The 17,303-nt window shown below is 36.6% G+C and overlaps 1 protein-coding gene and 1 non-coding gene across 4 annotated transcripts in view; one reads left to right on the top strand and one right to left on the bottom strand.

Annotated features, from left to right (window-relative positions):
• Positions 1-17,303, bottom strand: part of TEX9 (testis expressed 9) — a 190,118-nt gene that overhangs the window by 148,384 nt on the left and 24,431 nt on the right. The window lies entirely within an intron of this gene.
• LOC129483619 (U6 spliceosomal RNA) lies at positions 10,833-10,938 on the top strand. Its single transcript, XR_008658136.1, has one exon. It is a non-coding gene; the product is annotated as a U6 spliceosomal RNA (small nuclear RNA).

The following is a 17,303-nucleotide window of genomic DNA, read 5'->3' on the forward strand; positions in this document are numbered from 1 at the left end:
CACTAACGAAAATCCTACAGGATGTACTGCAGGCAAAGGAAAGTAATCTCATAGAAGGTGTGAGATACGAAAGGCATAAAGAACAAAAAAAGTGAATATGGGTGAATTTAAATGAACAATGATTTAAAAGAGATATAATAACATCTTAGATAAAGAAAGTTATAGAATTAAATATTCAATAACACATAAGTGAAGATGGAACATTATACAAAATTGAGCTATAAAGCAAGTCTCAACAAATCTAACATGATTAAAATCATATAGAGAATACCCTCTTGCCGCAGTAAAATTAAGCTAGAAATCAATAACAAACAAATAGTTAAAACAGAGAGACCAAATGGGGGCACTACTTAAGTCCTATGGGAGAAGATCAGAACTTGGAAAAAAAGGTCAAGCCAGCGGCAGTGAGGATGGAGGGGGAAAAAATAAAGATATATTTAGAAAGTGAAATAGCTACAGCAATTTATGATGCATAGTGGATAGTAGGGCCATCAAGTAGGACTGGAAATACTGGTAAAGAGGCATGTTTGGAGAGAGAAATGAGTTTGATTTGTCTGCAAGACTAGTCAACAATTGTTTCCTTCCAGTCTCATTCCTATATATTTCCTTCTTTAACGCAATCATAATAACTCTATTATTCAATATAGTTTATATTCCTTATTTTAATTAATATTATATAACACAGGCATTTTTACATGCTATCACATACACTTGATAAAATGGTAATATAATATTCTTTCCAGATAATATCATAGTTTACTTAGCCAGTATCTTACTGCTGGACACCCTTTGAAAGGATATTTTAACTTTTTATGCACAAAGTTTTAATAAAATATTTAGGATTACTCCTTTAGGATAGAGTCAAAGAAATTAAGCTGGGCATTGTGGCTCACGCCTGTAGTCCTAGCACTGTGGAAGGCTGAGGCAGGAGGATCACTTGAGGTCAGTAGTTCGAACGCCAGTCAGGCCACATAGCAAGACCCTGACTCTCTTTAGAAAAAGAAAAAAAAGGAGAAGTGTAATTACTAGGCCAAAAGACATAAACATTTTTAGGGCACTTGACACATTGCCAAAATGTCTTCTAAAAGATTTGTATTGGGCTGGGCGCGGTGGCTCACGCTTGTAATCCCAGCACTTTGGGAGGCCGAGGCGGGCGGATCACGAGGTCAGGAGATCGAGACCACGGTGAAACCCCGTCTCTACTAAAAATACAAAAAATTAGCCAGGCGTGGTGGCGGGCGCCTGTAGTCCCAGCTATTCGGAGAGGCTGAGGCAGGAGAATGGTGTGAACCCGGGAGGCGGAGCTTGTAGTGAGCCGAGATCGCGCCACTGCACTCCAGCCTGGGTGACAGAGAGAAACTCCGTCTCAAAAAAAAAAAAAAAAAAAAAAAAGATTTGTATTGACTTACACTTCCACCAGCAATGAATGAAGTCTCATTAATAATATTAGAAATCGCATTATCGATTGTTAAAAATCTGTTTAATTCATAGGTGAAAAATAGAAAGTTGCCTTAATTTGCAGTTTTCTGATTACTATGAGGTTAGACATTTCCCATATTTGCTGGAGGCATATTTTCTTTTCTGTGAATTCATCCCTTTGTATATCAATTTAAATCTTAGTATTTCAACAAATTTATATCAGCATTACCAAATTAATTGTGATTTTTTTTCTTCCAGGTTTATGTTTGTCTCTTAATTTTAACTATGGTTTTTTTTGAAGGAGGGGTAAATACAGTTTTAAATATTCACACAGTTAAATATTTATTTTTTTCATTACTTTTTGGCTGTTTTCTAAAAACTTGATAAATACTAACGTTTATTTTTCCTATGTTTTGATTTGTTTTTAGATATTTAACTCAAACCATCTGGAATTTATTTTGATGCTAGACGTGAAGTGAGAATCTACAGGATTTTTTTCCCCAAATTGCTAAACAATTGCTCCAACATAATTTATTGAATAACTCTGTCCTTTTCCATTGATTAAATATCTTTTATGTACATTGGATTCATATTATATTCAAATTAATTTCAGGACTACCTTGCACCAAAAGGTATAAAAGGTATTTATAACTGCACAGTTATAATATGCTTTAATATCTAGTAGATATTTTTGAATACCATCTGATAAGATATTATTTTATTGCTTTCCTTCTAGAAATATTTTTAGTGAGGATTATTCATTGACTGCATGCGTTTTAAAACACCAATATAAAGAACCTAAAACAAATTACAACATGATAACATGGTCATAGAAGTAATGCAAATAATATAAACAATATAAAGCAAAAAGAAAACAGCTTCCCCTGTGTCCCTTCAAACTCTCAGTTCTACTCTTTGGGGACCACTGTCAACATTTTGTTGTATTTTTCCAGAAATGGTATGTATGTGTATATGTACACACACACACAAACACACATACACCACACACAATGTACACACTATAAATAAAAACATGTATGTTTATTCTCCCCTTCTATTTTTACAAATTGGATCATATTATACATTCAGTCCTCAAATTTATTTTTTACCTCACTTTTCATAATAGTAGCAGTTTCTTTATCCAGAATAAACTTTAAAATAACTAGTGCAGTTCCAAAATATCCCACCAAAGTTTTGTCTGGAATTGTATCAACTCTTACACAAATTAACAGGCATATTGAATTTCCTTCACTTTGCAATATCAAGGAAGTGCTTCCTCTAGCCCCTAGGTCTTTGCTAAGGAATTTTCCACATCTACTTTAGTCCCACTTTTCTCCCTTTCAACTATCTAACTCTAAACCACCCTTCAGGTATTATTAATAGCTTAGGATATTTTTTCCCATAAGCCTTTCTATTAACATTTTTCCTGGACTTAGTGTTTTAATAAAAGTCACAGTAATTCTAATGGGTTTTGGAGATTCTAATGAGATTTCTTGATATCTGAGAATATAATTTGCAAATAATAAGAGTTTATTTCTGGTTCACCTTTATTGCATTGACCAGAACTTCCTATGCAATATTAAGTAATAATGGTAATGGTAGACACCCTAGCATTATGTCTACTTTTCATGAATATGCCTTTTGGGTTTTACTTTAAAATATGCTATCTACTGGGGGTTTGAAACAAGTACTCTTTACCATGTTAAGAAGGTGACTGTTTACTTCTATTCTTGCAGAGAATATATTAGGAATGACTTTGATTTTATTAAATGTTCTTTTGGCATCTGTTGAGACGATTGTGATGTTTTAAGTGATTTATTTATATTAAGAAATACAAATAATTTTCTACAAATAGAAAAATATTTCCTATTATTGAATCTTGATTACATTCCTAGAATAAAATCCCTTCTGTTCTGGTGGATTAAAAATACATATCGTTGCTTTCTTTTTCTCACATTTTGTTTAGAAGTTTTTCACCTATCTTAAATAAGAAGGATTACTAAAATCTTTTTTTATTTGAAGGAAGCATTTAGAACGATAGAACATCAACATTTAAGGGGTAGGTATTCTCCGCTCAGGGTAGAAATGAGAAAGTTATAAATGAAGAAGTTTATGTTCTGGTTCATGAAAACAGTATCTTGTGAATTTGATTAGCATCAACCAATATAATCTAATCATCCCTGGATGAATCAAGTGCCTCAAACTGCAGATCTTAGGAATGGATACTGTATTTGGGTAGAGCTATAAAGCATAATAATAACCATGAGAACTGACTGAAAGCAGTCACCTATAACAATTCTCATTACCAATTCCTAGGTCAAAGACTGTTTATAAGGTGCAAAAATATTACAAAATTACTTCACGGGGTAGATAATGTAGATTCCTTATATTTTTCAATTATTTTGACTATCTGAGGGCTTAAACCAGTGGTCCCCAAACTTTTTGGCACCAGGGACCATTGTCATGGAAGATAATTTTTCCACGGACTTAAGAGTGGGGCAGGGGGTGAGGGATGATTTTAGGATAAAATTTTTCCACCTCAGATCATCAAACATCAGATTCATAAGGAGCGCACAACCTAGATCCCTCACATGGGCAGTTCACAGTAGGGTTCGAGCTCCTTTGAGAATCTAATGTCACGGCTGATCAGACAGGAGGCAGAGCTCTGGCAGTAATGCTAGCTTGCTGCTCCCCTCCTGCTGTGCAGCCCAGTTCCTAACAGACCATGATCAGTACCCGTCTGCAGCCTGGGGGTTAGGGACCCCTGGCTTAAACTATATACTAACCTCTGTTAACCAGTATCTTTGAAGGAATTTTCTTTTCATTTAACTTTAAAGGGGTTCTACTTTTCCCCTCGCCATTCTGCAACCCAAATATATTTTAAGGCACATCAAACATATAGGAACCCTTATATCCAAAACTACCAGCAATTTTGCTAATGCTGAAGACAATATGCAAGTAATTCAGATGTCATTTAACCTCTTCAATACAAGATTTCTATCACAGACAATGCCTCTCTTACCCATTAGTGAAAAAAAATCCTGTAGCACCTCTTAATTCAAAAAAAGAATCTTAAACTCATTAAATCCCTCTGCAGCTATGAAGGTCAACTTTGCTTTGGCTTCTGGATTAAGTCATTTACTGATACCCTAGCACATGGTTGAAATTACTTTAGCAGATCTATGCTAGGCGTAAGTTATTCATCTGGCTTTGCAATAACATTGGTTTTTCTAATTAATACTCAGTCTTAGGCATAAAATCTGGCTTGAGAATTTAAATGATTTAGCCAAGGACTGACAGATGTGGGAATCATTCCCAGCTTCAACGATTCTGTTATATACCTTTTCAGATAACTTTCTTCAGTATAGTCAATTCTCTGAGATTAAAAATATTATGACACTTATGTTCTTTTCTTTTTTTCTTATGGATGAAGTTTCATTTCCCTATAAAGTTACTGGAAATTGTTAGAATAGGCATAATCTTGACTTCATTTGTAGCAACCACATTTATACATTATTTAACTTGGCTCATGTAATTTATTCCTTATGCAGAGAAGTTATATCTATCATTATCCCTCCAATCTTTGCCTTCGGGTAGAATGTTCAGAAGAAATGAGGAAGGTTATCCCTCTCCTAAGGGCATTCTTGCATAATGTACATATTTTTCAAGGCTTACCCAATGTGAAGGTTTAACACTAAAATCAGTAATATCCTTCATTTCCCTAGACCAAAGGCTCTTATCACACACCAGTTTAAGCTGTCATCAGCGATCATGGCTGGGGGTGGGGTGGGTGGAGAGTCTCTAGGTCTTCTCTCAATATTTATATAGACATTCCTCAAATTATGATAGGGTTATGTACAGATAAACCCATCACAAGTTAAAAATGCCGTAAGTTAAAATGCATTTAATACAATTAACTTACTGAACATCATAGCTTAGCATTGCCTGCCTTAAATGGCTTATAACACTTACATTATCCTATGTTTGGGCAAAATCATCTGGCAATACAGTACACTGTAGAGTATCAGTTGTTTGCCCTTGTGATCACACAGCTGACTGGGAGCTACAGCTTACTGCAAGCTGTCCAATATTGCAAGAGCATCATACCCATTTCTACTGAATGCATATTGCTTTCAAACCATTGTACAGTTGAAAACTTGTAAGTCAAAGCATTGCAAGTTGGGAGACTATATGTAAACATGCCACATTTTTAAAATTTTCTGAACACAAACAATATTTCTGGGTAGTTTGCTTCACTTTAGTAAATTATGCTAAGAAAATTTGTCTGTACTTTGGAGTAAGGCAAAAATATGAATACATACCTTTTTAATGTCACTCTAAATTATTGTGCAACAGCCCTTTCCAAGAATTACTGAATTATTTAGAGGATTTTATTTTTGCTTGACTTACTCTTTACTCCTAATTAGGGCTTAAATTCCATAAAATTAGGTGTTAACTTTTAGATTTCTCTCTGCAAGTAAACATAATGCCAATGGTTGTGGTTTTCTTCCTCTGTAGGACATTAAACACTATCTATTAGCAAACTAATTTTAGCTTTCCCTTGACTAGATAACTATATACCTTAGGTTCCTCAAATTCTTGTTTGAACCAGCTTTACCATCTTGTTGATTCCCTTGATAATGAGTTAAGAAATCTTTGACACATATTCACTATAGTATCCAGACAAGAGATAAGTCTTAATTTTTAAAAATTATTCCTTAACAGGTTTCCTGTTTAACACAGTTCACTTTTATGGCCAAAGCCTCCTATATGTCATTCTCTTACCTAGCTCTTCTCAACAAAGTATAAAGGTTGGTGGTTTCAAATAGTTTAAAACATGAGAAAACTATAAATTCATGAGGTACACTTATGTATGCAAACACCAAGTAAAGCATTTTTGAAATCCTTGTCACTGGCAAGCACATGCATGCTTTTTTTCCCTTAAAATTAAAAAATATATATATGTATGTATGTTGTGAGTAAATTTAAAATGTCGTATCAAACCAATGCTCCAAATGCAGCAATTAGAGGAAAATTAAATAAATGACAAAAATCATATTTTTAAAGACATTAGAGTAATGCAGAAGCAAGGACTAGATAATAATCCAGAGGAGGAAGACGCCTTTTCAATAAGATTTTGCTAGAATCAATTTTCTTACCCTCAGGAAATTTGGTAATTCTAAGCTTGGATTAAGGACTAACTTGATGCAGACAGAGGGAGGGACTGAGTGGGTGAGGAAAAAAAACAAAACGTGGATCTCTTGGTAGTTGAGGTTGTCATGACAGATTGAAATTTTGAGGAACCCAAAACCTATGAGAAACTTTCCTCATGAGATATTTACTGAGTTTTGGGCCAGTGGGGAAAGTGGAAAAGTTCAGCAATAAGCTTCTAAAAGGCAGAATAAATAAAGTGTTTAAGACAGAAAGTCCCACAAGGAAGAACTGCTTCAAAAATACTAGCCATATCCCCATAAAGACATTTTCTAGAAAGCAGAGGCTAAAAAGCTAATCTCAAAATTTCTTAAGGAAAGAAATGAATCTCCCACAGTACCTAGGCTGGGGAGACAATATATGGAGGACTCAGTCAAAATGGGATGATGGGCCCAAAGACACTCCAGTGGTGCACTGTAATTTACTAGAACTGCAACCTGCAACTAATCTAATCTTTTTTGGATTGAGGGAATCAGCCTTTCACATTATCTGCCTTGCAGAGAAAAGATGAAACACTTGCTGGTGGAATATACATCATCTCCTTCTCTATGATACTTTCATACACTATGTCTGGCATTACAAGACATACAAGGAGAAAGGATAATATGTGCAATAATCAGGTTTAAAAATAGACAATAGAAGGAGGCCCACAAATGCTATAGATATTAATGTTTATCATACAAGGAGATTAAAATGACAATAATAAATATTGTAAAGAACATATAGGAAAAAATAGATTGAACAAAAATATTGAAAATTTTAATGCAGTACCACAATCTATAAAAGAGATGAGCATCAGGATTTTAAGGATAAGCAAAAATGACTAAAGAAGCTTCATGGAAAGGAGAAACCAAAGAAAGGAGAAGGGAAAAGAGAAAAAAAAAAATGAAATAGTGTTGGTCCCTCAAGAGGGAGAATTTCTTCCTCAGTGGCAGACAGCAGAAAGGGCATTTATTATCTTTCCACATATTGGAGGAATGTCATCTTCCTAAATGAAGGTTATTTGGAGGAATACAGTCATCTCCTTGTTGAAACCTAATCTGGTTAAATTGTGGCTGGTTTCTTCAACACATTCTAACTGTACAACATTTTTTGGCCTTGGCCATGCAATGTGAGGTTTACCTAATTCTCTAATGAAATGAATACATAAGAAAAAAACAACTACTTTGAATTTCATATGGAACCAAAAAAAGCTCATATAGCCAAGACAATCCTGGGCAAGAAGAACAAAGCTGGAGGTGACATGCTACCTGACTTCAAACTATAAGGCTACAGTAACCAAAACAGCATAGTACTGGTACCAAAACAGATCTATAGACCAACGGAAAAAAACAGAGGCCTCAGAAGTAACACCACACATCTACAACCATCTGATCTTCAACAAACCTGATAAAAACAACCAATGGGGAAAGGATTTCCTATTTAATAAATGGTGCTGGGAAAATTGGCTAGCCATACGCAGAAAACAGAAACTGTACCCCTTCCTTAAACCTTAAACAAAAATTAATTCAAGATGGATTAAAGGCTTAAACGTAAAACCTAAAACCATAAAAACCCTAGAAGAAAACCTAGGCAATACCATTCAGGACATAGGCATGGGCAAAGACTTCATGACTAAAATACCAAAAGCAATTGCAACAAAAGCCAAAATTGACAAATGGGATCTAATTAAACTGAAGAGCTTCTACATAGCAAAAACAAAAAAACTATCATCAGACTGAACAGGCAACCTACAGAATGGGAGAAAATTGTTGTAATCTATCCATCTGACAAAGGGCTAATATCCAGAATCTACAATGATCTTAAACAAATTTACAAGAAAAAAAATCAAACAACCCCATCAAAAAGTGGGCGAAGGATATGAGCAGACAATTCTCAAAAGAAGACATTTATGCAGCCAACAAACATATGAAAAAAGGCTCATCATCACTGGTCATTAGAGAAATGCAAATCAAAACCACAATGAGATACCATCTCACACCAGTTAGAATGGCTATCAGGAAGCAACAGATGCTGGCAAGGATGCGGAGAAATAGGAATGCTTTTATACTGTTGGTGGGAGTGTAAATTAGTTCAACCACTGTGGAAGACAGTGTGGTGATTCCTCAAGGATCTAGAACCAGAAATACCATTTCACCCAGCAATCCCATTATTGGGTATATACTCAAAGGATTATAAATCATTCTACTATAAAGACACATGCACACATCTGTTTACTGCAGCACCTTTACAATAGCAAAGACTTGGACCAACCCAAATGCCAATCAATGATAGACTGGATAAAGAAAATGTGGCACATATTCACCATGGAATACTATTCAGCCATAAAAAAGAATGGGTTCATGTCCTTTGTAGGGACATGGATGAAGCTGGAAACCATCATCCTCAGCAAACTAACACAGGAACAGAAAACCAAACACTGCATGTTCTCACTCATGGTGGGAGTTGAACAATGAGAACACATGGACACAGGGAGGGGAACATCACACACCGGGGCCTATCAGGGGTGGGGGGCAAGAGGAGGGAGAGCATTAGGACAAATACCTAATACATGCAGGGTTTAAAACTAGATGATGGGTTGATAGGTGCAGCAAACCACCATGGCCCATGTATACCTACGTAACAAACCTGCATATTCAGCACATGTATCCCAGAACTTAAAGTAAAATAAAATAAAAAACTAAAATAAAAAAAGAAGTTTAGAGAAGTCCAAGAAAAATACAAAGGAGACCACACCCAAGAATATTATAGTCAAATAGCTGAAAACTAATGAAAAAGAGAAAATTGTAAAAACAGAGAAAAGATACATGTTGCCTTCAAAGAAGCAACAGGACATAGACTGATTTTTCAACAGAATTTTTGGAAGCCAAAGGCAATAGAATGGCATATGTAAAGTGCCAAAGGAAAATATAACTGCCAACTATAAAACTGAGTATAGAGTTATATACTCAGTTAGAACCTCTTTGAAAAATGAAGGCAATTTATTGCAAGCAGAACTACACTATAAGAAAAAAAGATACAATTTTTTAAAGCTAAACAAGAATGAATGGAAGCACAGTACTACATGAAGGAATTTAGAAAAGGTACAGTTCAGAAAAGTTAAATCTATTGGTAATATAAGGGAATGTTGAGCATTTAAAAAAATAACGATTATAAAGTCGTGTGGGTTAAGAAAATATAGACAAAATATATAACAATAATAGCACAAAGGGCAAGAGGCTGACTCACCTAGGCAGAACCAGGAAGATGGGGCCACTAAAAAAGTATATAAGATTAATTCAGCTAAAAATTTTAAACAAATTGCTAAAGGCTGATGTGAGCTAAAATAAGAGTATAAAATCCTTTGGAGCCATGTACATGACATGAATTTGTACCCATTCATAGGCTCTTCTCCCTAGGGCTCGTGAGGTGTTCATTAGAAAGACTGGGGACAGAGCAAGAGACCAGAAGAAGCATCCAATGAAGATGAGCCTTAGAAAATGGTAGTAGCCAAGTTGTGGGAAAGATATCATGCTATGCTTGGTCCTTTGTCTACTAAGAACAAAAGACCTAACCAGCTGGGGTATGGGGTTTGGAGGGGTAGATAGCAAACCATGTCATCCCTAGGCCACAAGTGAGCTGGAAGCTGGGGATGAGAAAACTTCCAACCGCTGCGGGAGGAGCCATAAAACCATTCTGGATCTAGACCATTAGAAATTTTTTGCTAGTACTGGAGTGAAAGGATTAAGAAAGCACCATCCTTAGACATAGGGACATAGGATCTACTGAAGAATGAAGCTAAACTAAGACAACAGGGAATTCCCCTGGCCTCATCAGCAGGAAAATCAAACACCAACAGTTTGCTGTTGGCAAGTAAGATACCTTGGAGAGTGACCTATTCTAAAACTCAGGAACACAGGGAAGGCTAAAACCTGAGCGTAGGATTAGGAACTTCAAGAAAAACTATCCAGCAAACTAACCCTCACCCTAAAGATAAAGTAATAGCAGAGGAATGAAGCTGGTGGTACACTGAAGACAAACCCAGCAACAGCAAAACATAAAACCAGCTCCACTCCTGACAAGTTTGACACAACCCTTCTCCCACATACACAATAATGGTAGGAGAAAAAAAAACATGCCTGCCAATTTTCAGGCATAAATACTACTTACCTGATTTCTTACTGTTCTACACACTCTCTGGCAATTAATAGAACGTTAGGAAAGTGCTGACTTTGGCAGTACATTCACTAAAATTGGAATGATACGAGAAGATTAACATGGCTCCTGTGTAAGGATGACAGACAAATTCATGAAGCATTTCATTAAAAAAGAGAGAAAGAGACATATAAAAGCAAGAAAAAATGAACTCACTGTCAAAAAACAGTGCAACCAAAAGAACAAGATTCAAGAGATAATGTAGACATTAAAATTATCTGACAAGTAACTTAAAATAACTACAATTAATAGGGTTCTAGTGGGAAAAAGTTAACAACATGCATAAAAAGACAGCATTTCAGCAGAGAAATGGAAATTATAAGAAATTAATGGAAATACTAGAAATAAACATGGTAACAGAGATAAAGATTCCTTTCATTGCACTCAAAACATCAAGGAAAGTCAGTGAAATTGAATGTAGGTCAATAGAAATTATCCAAATTGAAGGACAAAAAGAAAAAAAGTGGGTAAATAAAAACGGCTCAGAGCACCCAAGAGCTGTGGTATCATATCAAACGGTCTACCCTATGTAGAATGGTAATCCTACATAGGGTTGGGGGTGGGGTTGGGGGTGGGGTTGGGGGTGAAAATGACAGAGAAAAGAAAGAAACCAAATAAATATTTGGAGAGTTAACATTGGTTGAAGACGGTTAACATTTTTCCAAAATAATTTAAGACATGAAGCCACAGATCTGAGAAGGTCAGAGAACCATAAGCAGGATAAATAAGAGCAACAAAAATAAAACCACCTGGATACATCATATTCAAAGTGCTAAAAGTGAACACTAAAGGGATAATCTTAGAGACAACCAGATGTAAAAAGACATTTTACATATAGAGCAACAAACATAAGAATTAGAGTAGACTATTCATCAGGAATTATGCAAGCTAGAAAAGAATGGAAAGAAACATTTAAAGTGCTGAAAAAATTGTCAAACCAGAATTTTATATGTTACAGAACTATCTTTCATACATAAAGAAGAAATAAAGATTTTCAGACAAATATAAACAGAAGTATTAGAGAAATTTCTTAAGAAAGAATCAGAGTGAGACAGAAATTTAAATCTACACAAAGAAATGACAAAGATAAAAGACTTTTTTTCCTTATTTTAATTGCTCTAAAAGATAGCCAACTATTTAAAGCAAATAATAGAAAGACTACTTTGCGTTTACAACATGTGTAAAGGTGAAATATAAGAAAATGATAGAACAACAGATTGGAGGGAGGAATTGGAGTGTACTGTTGTAAAGTTCTAACATTACATGTGAGTGATATAATGTTACTTGAAGGTAAACTGTGATTAATTGAGACATGCATTATAAATTCTATGTCAACCACTAAAAAGTTAAAAAGAAGTATAAGTAAACCAACGGTAGAGATAATATTGAGTTAAAAAAAATACCCAATTCGGCCGGGTGTGGTACTGTAATCCCAGCACTTTTGGAGGCCAAGGCGGGCAGATCACAAGGTCAGGAGTTCGAGACCAGCCTGGCCAGTATGGTGAAACCCCACGCCTACTTAAAAAATACAAAAATTAGCCGGGCGTGGTGGCACATGCCTGTAGTCCCAGTTACTCAGGAGACTGAGGCAGGAGAACTGCTTGAACTCGGGAGGCGGAGGTTGCACTGAGTTGAGATCGCACCACTGCATTCCAGCTTCCAGTCTGGGCGACGGAGTGAGACTCTGTCTCAACAACAACAACAAAAAAACAACAACAATAAAAAACCCCCCACCAATTCAAGAGCAGACAGAAAAAGACAGAAAGACAATAAAGGACAAATTAAATAAATAGCAGACAACTAGCAAGATGATAGATTTAAATCTGACAATACCAATAATTTAATTTAATGTAAATGATGTAAACACAACTAAATAAAAGAGTATGTTATACATTTTTTAAGTCAAATCTATTGGGAAAACAAAATGGTGCAGCCACTATGAGAAACAGTTTGGCAGTTCCTCAAAAAGTTAGAAATAGAGTTACCGCATGACTCAGCCGTTCTACTCCTATGTATATGCCCAAGAGAAGGGAAAACATATGTTCACACAAAAAGCTGTACATGAATGTTCATAGCAGCATTATTCAAAATAGCCAGAAAGTGAAAACAACCCAAGTGCCTATCAACTGATGAACGGGATAATTTATGTAATATATCCATACAATGAATCTTGTTCAACCATAAGAAGCAAAAGAATGATACATGCTACAACATAGATGAACCCTCAAAACATGCTGAAAGAAGACAGACACAATAGGCCACATATTGTACATTGCATTTATATGAAATATCCGTAATATGAAAATCTATAGAGAAATAAAGTAAATTAGTGATTGCCAGGGGTTGGAGCAAGGGGAGAATTGGAATTGACTGCCAACAGGTACAAGTTTCTTCTTGGGGTGATGGAAATGTTCTGGGATTAAACAGAGATGACAGCTGTACAACATCGTGAATAGTCTAAAAACCACTAAATTGTACATTTTTTTCTTTTTGAGATGGAATGTTGCTCTGTCACCCAGGCTGGACTGCAGTGGCACGATCTCGGCACACTGCAAGCTCTGCCTCCCTGGTTCCGGCCATTCTCCTGCCTCAGCCTCCCAAGTAGCTGAGACTACAGGTGCCCACCACCACACCCGGCTAATTTTGTTTTTGTAGCTTTTAGTAGAGACAGGGTTTCACCGTGTAGCCAGGATGATCTCTATCTCCTGACCTCGTGATCTGCCCACCTCAGCCTCCCAAAGTGCTGGGATTACAGGCGTGTGCCACTGTGCCCAGCCTAAATGGTACATTTTTAAAATGTTTTAAATGGTGACTTTTATGTGAATTTTCTCTAAATTTTAATAATTAAAAAGAGACCTGACTACATCCTGTCTACAAGAAACTTACTTTAAATGATAAAACAAAAATAGTTCAAAATAAAAGGGTAGAAAGTCATATGCCACACAAACACTAATCATAAGAAAACTGGTGTGGCAATATTAATATCAGAAAATACGACTTCAATATAGGCACATTTCCTGGGGTAAAGAGGAAAATTAGCTAGGCATGGTGACTCATGCCTGTAATGCCAGCACTTTGGGAAGCCAAGGTGGGTGGATCACCTGAGGTCAAGAGTTTGAGACCAGCCTGACCAACATGATGAAACCCCATCTCGAGCAGAAAAGCATGGCACGAGAACTACGTGACGTATGCACAAGCTTCAGTAGCCAAATCGATCAAGTGGAAGAAAGGGTATCAGTGATTGAAGATGAAATTAATGAAATGAAGTGAGAAGAGAAGTTTAGAGAAAAACGAGTAAAAAGAAACGAACAAAGCCTCCAAGAAATATGGGACTATGTGAAAAGACCAAATCTACCTTTGATTGGTGTACCTGAAAGTGACGGGGAGAACGGAACCAAGCTCAAAAACACAATTCAGGATATTATCCAGGAGAACTTCCCCAAACTAGTAAGGTGGGTCAACATTCAAATTCAGGAAATACAGAGACCACCATAAAGATACTCCTCGAGAAGAGCAACGCCAAGACACATAATTGTCAGATTCACCAAGGTTGAAATGAAGGGAAAAATGTTAAGGACAGCCAGAGAGAAAGGTCAGGTTACCCACAAAAGGAAGCCCATCAGACTAACAGCAGATCTCTCGGCAGAAACTCTACAAGCCAGAAGAGAGTGGGGGCCAATATTCAACATTCTTAAAGAAAAGAATTTTCAACCCAGAATTTCATATCCAGCCAAACTAAGCTTCATAAGTGAAGGAGAAATAAAATCCTTTACAGACAAGCAAATGTTGAGAGATTTTATCACCACCAGGCCTGCCTTACAAGAGCTCCTGAAGGAAGCACTAAACATGGAAAGGAACAACTGGTGCTAGCCAGTGCAAAATGGTGCCAAATTGTAAAGACCATCAATGCTGCGAAGAAACTGCATCAAGAAATGGGCAAAATAACCAGCTAACATCATAGACAGGATCAAATTCACACATAACAATATTAACCTTAAATGTAAATAGGCTAAATGCCCCCAATTAAAAGACACAGACTGGCAAATTGGATAAAGAGTCAAGACCCATCAGTGTGCTGTATTCAGAAGACCCATCTCACGTGCAGAGACACACATAGTGTCAAAATAAAGGGATGGAGGAAGATCTACCAAGCAAATGGAAAGCAAAAAAAAAAGCAGGGGCTGCAATCTTAGTCTCTGATAAAACAGACTTTAAACCAACAAAGATCAAAAGAGACAAAGAAGGCCATTACATAATGGTAAAGGGATCAATTCAACAAGAAGAGCTAACTATCCTAAATATATATGCACCCAATACAGGAGCACCCAGATTCATAAAGCAAGTCCTGAAAGACCTATAAAGAGACTTAGACTCCCACACAATAATAATGGGAGATTTTAACACCCCACTGTCAATATTAGACAGATCAATGAGACAGAAGGTTAACAAGGTTATCCAGGACGTAAACTCAGCTCTGCACCAAGCAGACCTAATAGACATCTACAGAACTCTCCACCTCAAATCAACAGAATATACATTCTTCTCAGCACCACATCACAATTATCCCAAAATTGACCACACAGTTGGAAGTAAAGCACTCTTCAGCAAACGTAAAAGAACAGAAATCACAACAAACTGCCTCTCAGACCACAGTGCAATCAAATTAGAACTCAGGATTAAGAAACTCACTCAGGGCCGGGCACGGTGGCTCATGCCTGTAATCCCAGCACTTTGGGAGGCTGAGGCGGGCGGATCACAAGGTCAGGAGTTCGAGACCATCCTGGCTAACACAGTGAAACCCCATCTCTACTAAAAAAAAAACCAAAAAAAAATTAGCTGGGCATAGGTGGTGCACGCCTGTAGTCCCAGCTACTTGGGAGGCTGAGGCAGGAGAAAGGCGTAAAACGTGGGAGGCAGAGCTTGCAGTGAGCCGAGATTGCGCCATTGTACTCCAGCCTGGGAGACAGAGCGAGACTCCATCTCAAAAAAAAAAAAAAAAAAAAAAAGAAAAGAAACTCATTCAGAACTGCACAACTCCATGGAAACTGAAAAACCTGCTCCTGAATGACTACTGGGTAAATAACAAAATGAAGGCAGAAATAAAGATGTTCTTTGAAACCAATGAGAACAAAGGCATAAAGTACCAGAATCTCTGGGACACATTCAAAGCAGTGTGTAGAGGGAAATTTATAGCACTAAATGCCCACAAGAGAAAGCAGGAAAGGTATAAAATAGACATCCTAACATCACAATTAAAAGAACTAGAGAAGCAAGAGCAAACACATTCAAAAGCTAAGAGAAGGCAAGAAATAACTAAGATCAGAGCAGAACTGAAGGAGATAGAGACACAAAAAAACCCTTCAAAAAATCAATGAATCCAGGAGCTGGTGTTTTGAGAAGATCAACAAAATTGATAGACCACTAGCAAGACTAATAAAGAAGAAAAGAGAGAAGAATCAAATAGACACAATAAAAAATGATAAAGGGGATATCACCATGGATATGATAGAAATACAAACTACCATCAGAGAACACTATAAACACCTCTACACAAATAAACTAGAAAATCTAGAAGAAATGGATAAATTCCTTGACACATACACCCTCCCAAGACTAAACCATGAAGAAGTTGAATCTCTGAATAGACCAATAACAGGCTCTGAAATTGAGGCAATCATTAATAGCCTACCAACCAAAAAAACTCTAGGACCAGACGGATTCACAGCCAAATTCTACCAGAAGTACAAAGAGGAGCTGGTACCATTACTTCTGAAAATATTCCAATCAATAGAAAAAGGGGGAATCCTCCCTAACTCATTTTATGAGGCCAACATCATCCTGATACCAAAGCCTGGCAGAGACACAACCAAAGAAGAGAATTTTAGACCAATATCTCTGATGAACACCGATGCAAAAATCCTCAATAAAATACTGGCAAACCGAATCCAGCAGCACATCACAAAGCTTATCCACCATGATCAAGTGGGCTTCATCCCTGGGATGCAAGGCTGGTTCAACATATACAAATCAATAAACGTAATCCATCACATAAACAGAACCAAAGACAAAAAACACATGATTATCTCAATAGATGCAGAAAAGGCCTTTGACAGAATTTAACAGCCCTTCATGCTAAAAACTCTCAATAAATTAGGTATTGATGGGACGTATCTCAAAATAGAGCTATTTATGACAAACCCACAGCCAATATCAGACTGAATGGGCAAAAACTGGAAGCATTCCCTTTGAAAACTGGCACAAGATAGGGATGCCCTCTCTTACCACTCTTACTCAACATAGTGTTGGAAGTTTTGGCCAGGGCAACCAGACAAGAGAAAGAAATAAAGGTATTGGATTAGGAAAAGAGGAAGTCAAATTGTCCCTGTTTGCAGATGACACAATTGTATATTTAGAAAATCCCATCGTCTCAGCCCAAAATCTCCTTAAGCTCATAAGCAACTTCAGCAAAGTCTCAGGAT

This window comes from Symphalangus syndactylus, chromosome 5 (assembly GCF_028878055.3).
Source record: "Symphalangus syndactylus isolate Jambi chromosome 5, NHGRI_mSymSyn1-v2.1_pri, whole genome shotgun sequence".
Classification (NCBI taxonomy): domain Eukaryota; kingdom Metazoa; phylum Chordata; class Mammalia; order Primates; family Hylobatidae; genus Symphalangus; species Symphalangus syndactylus.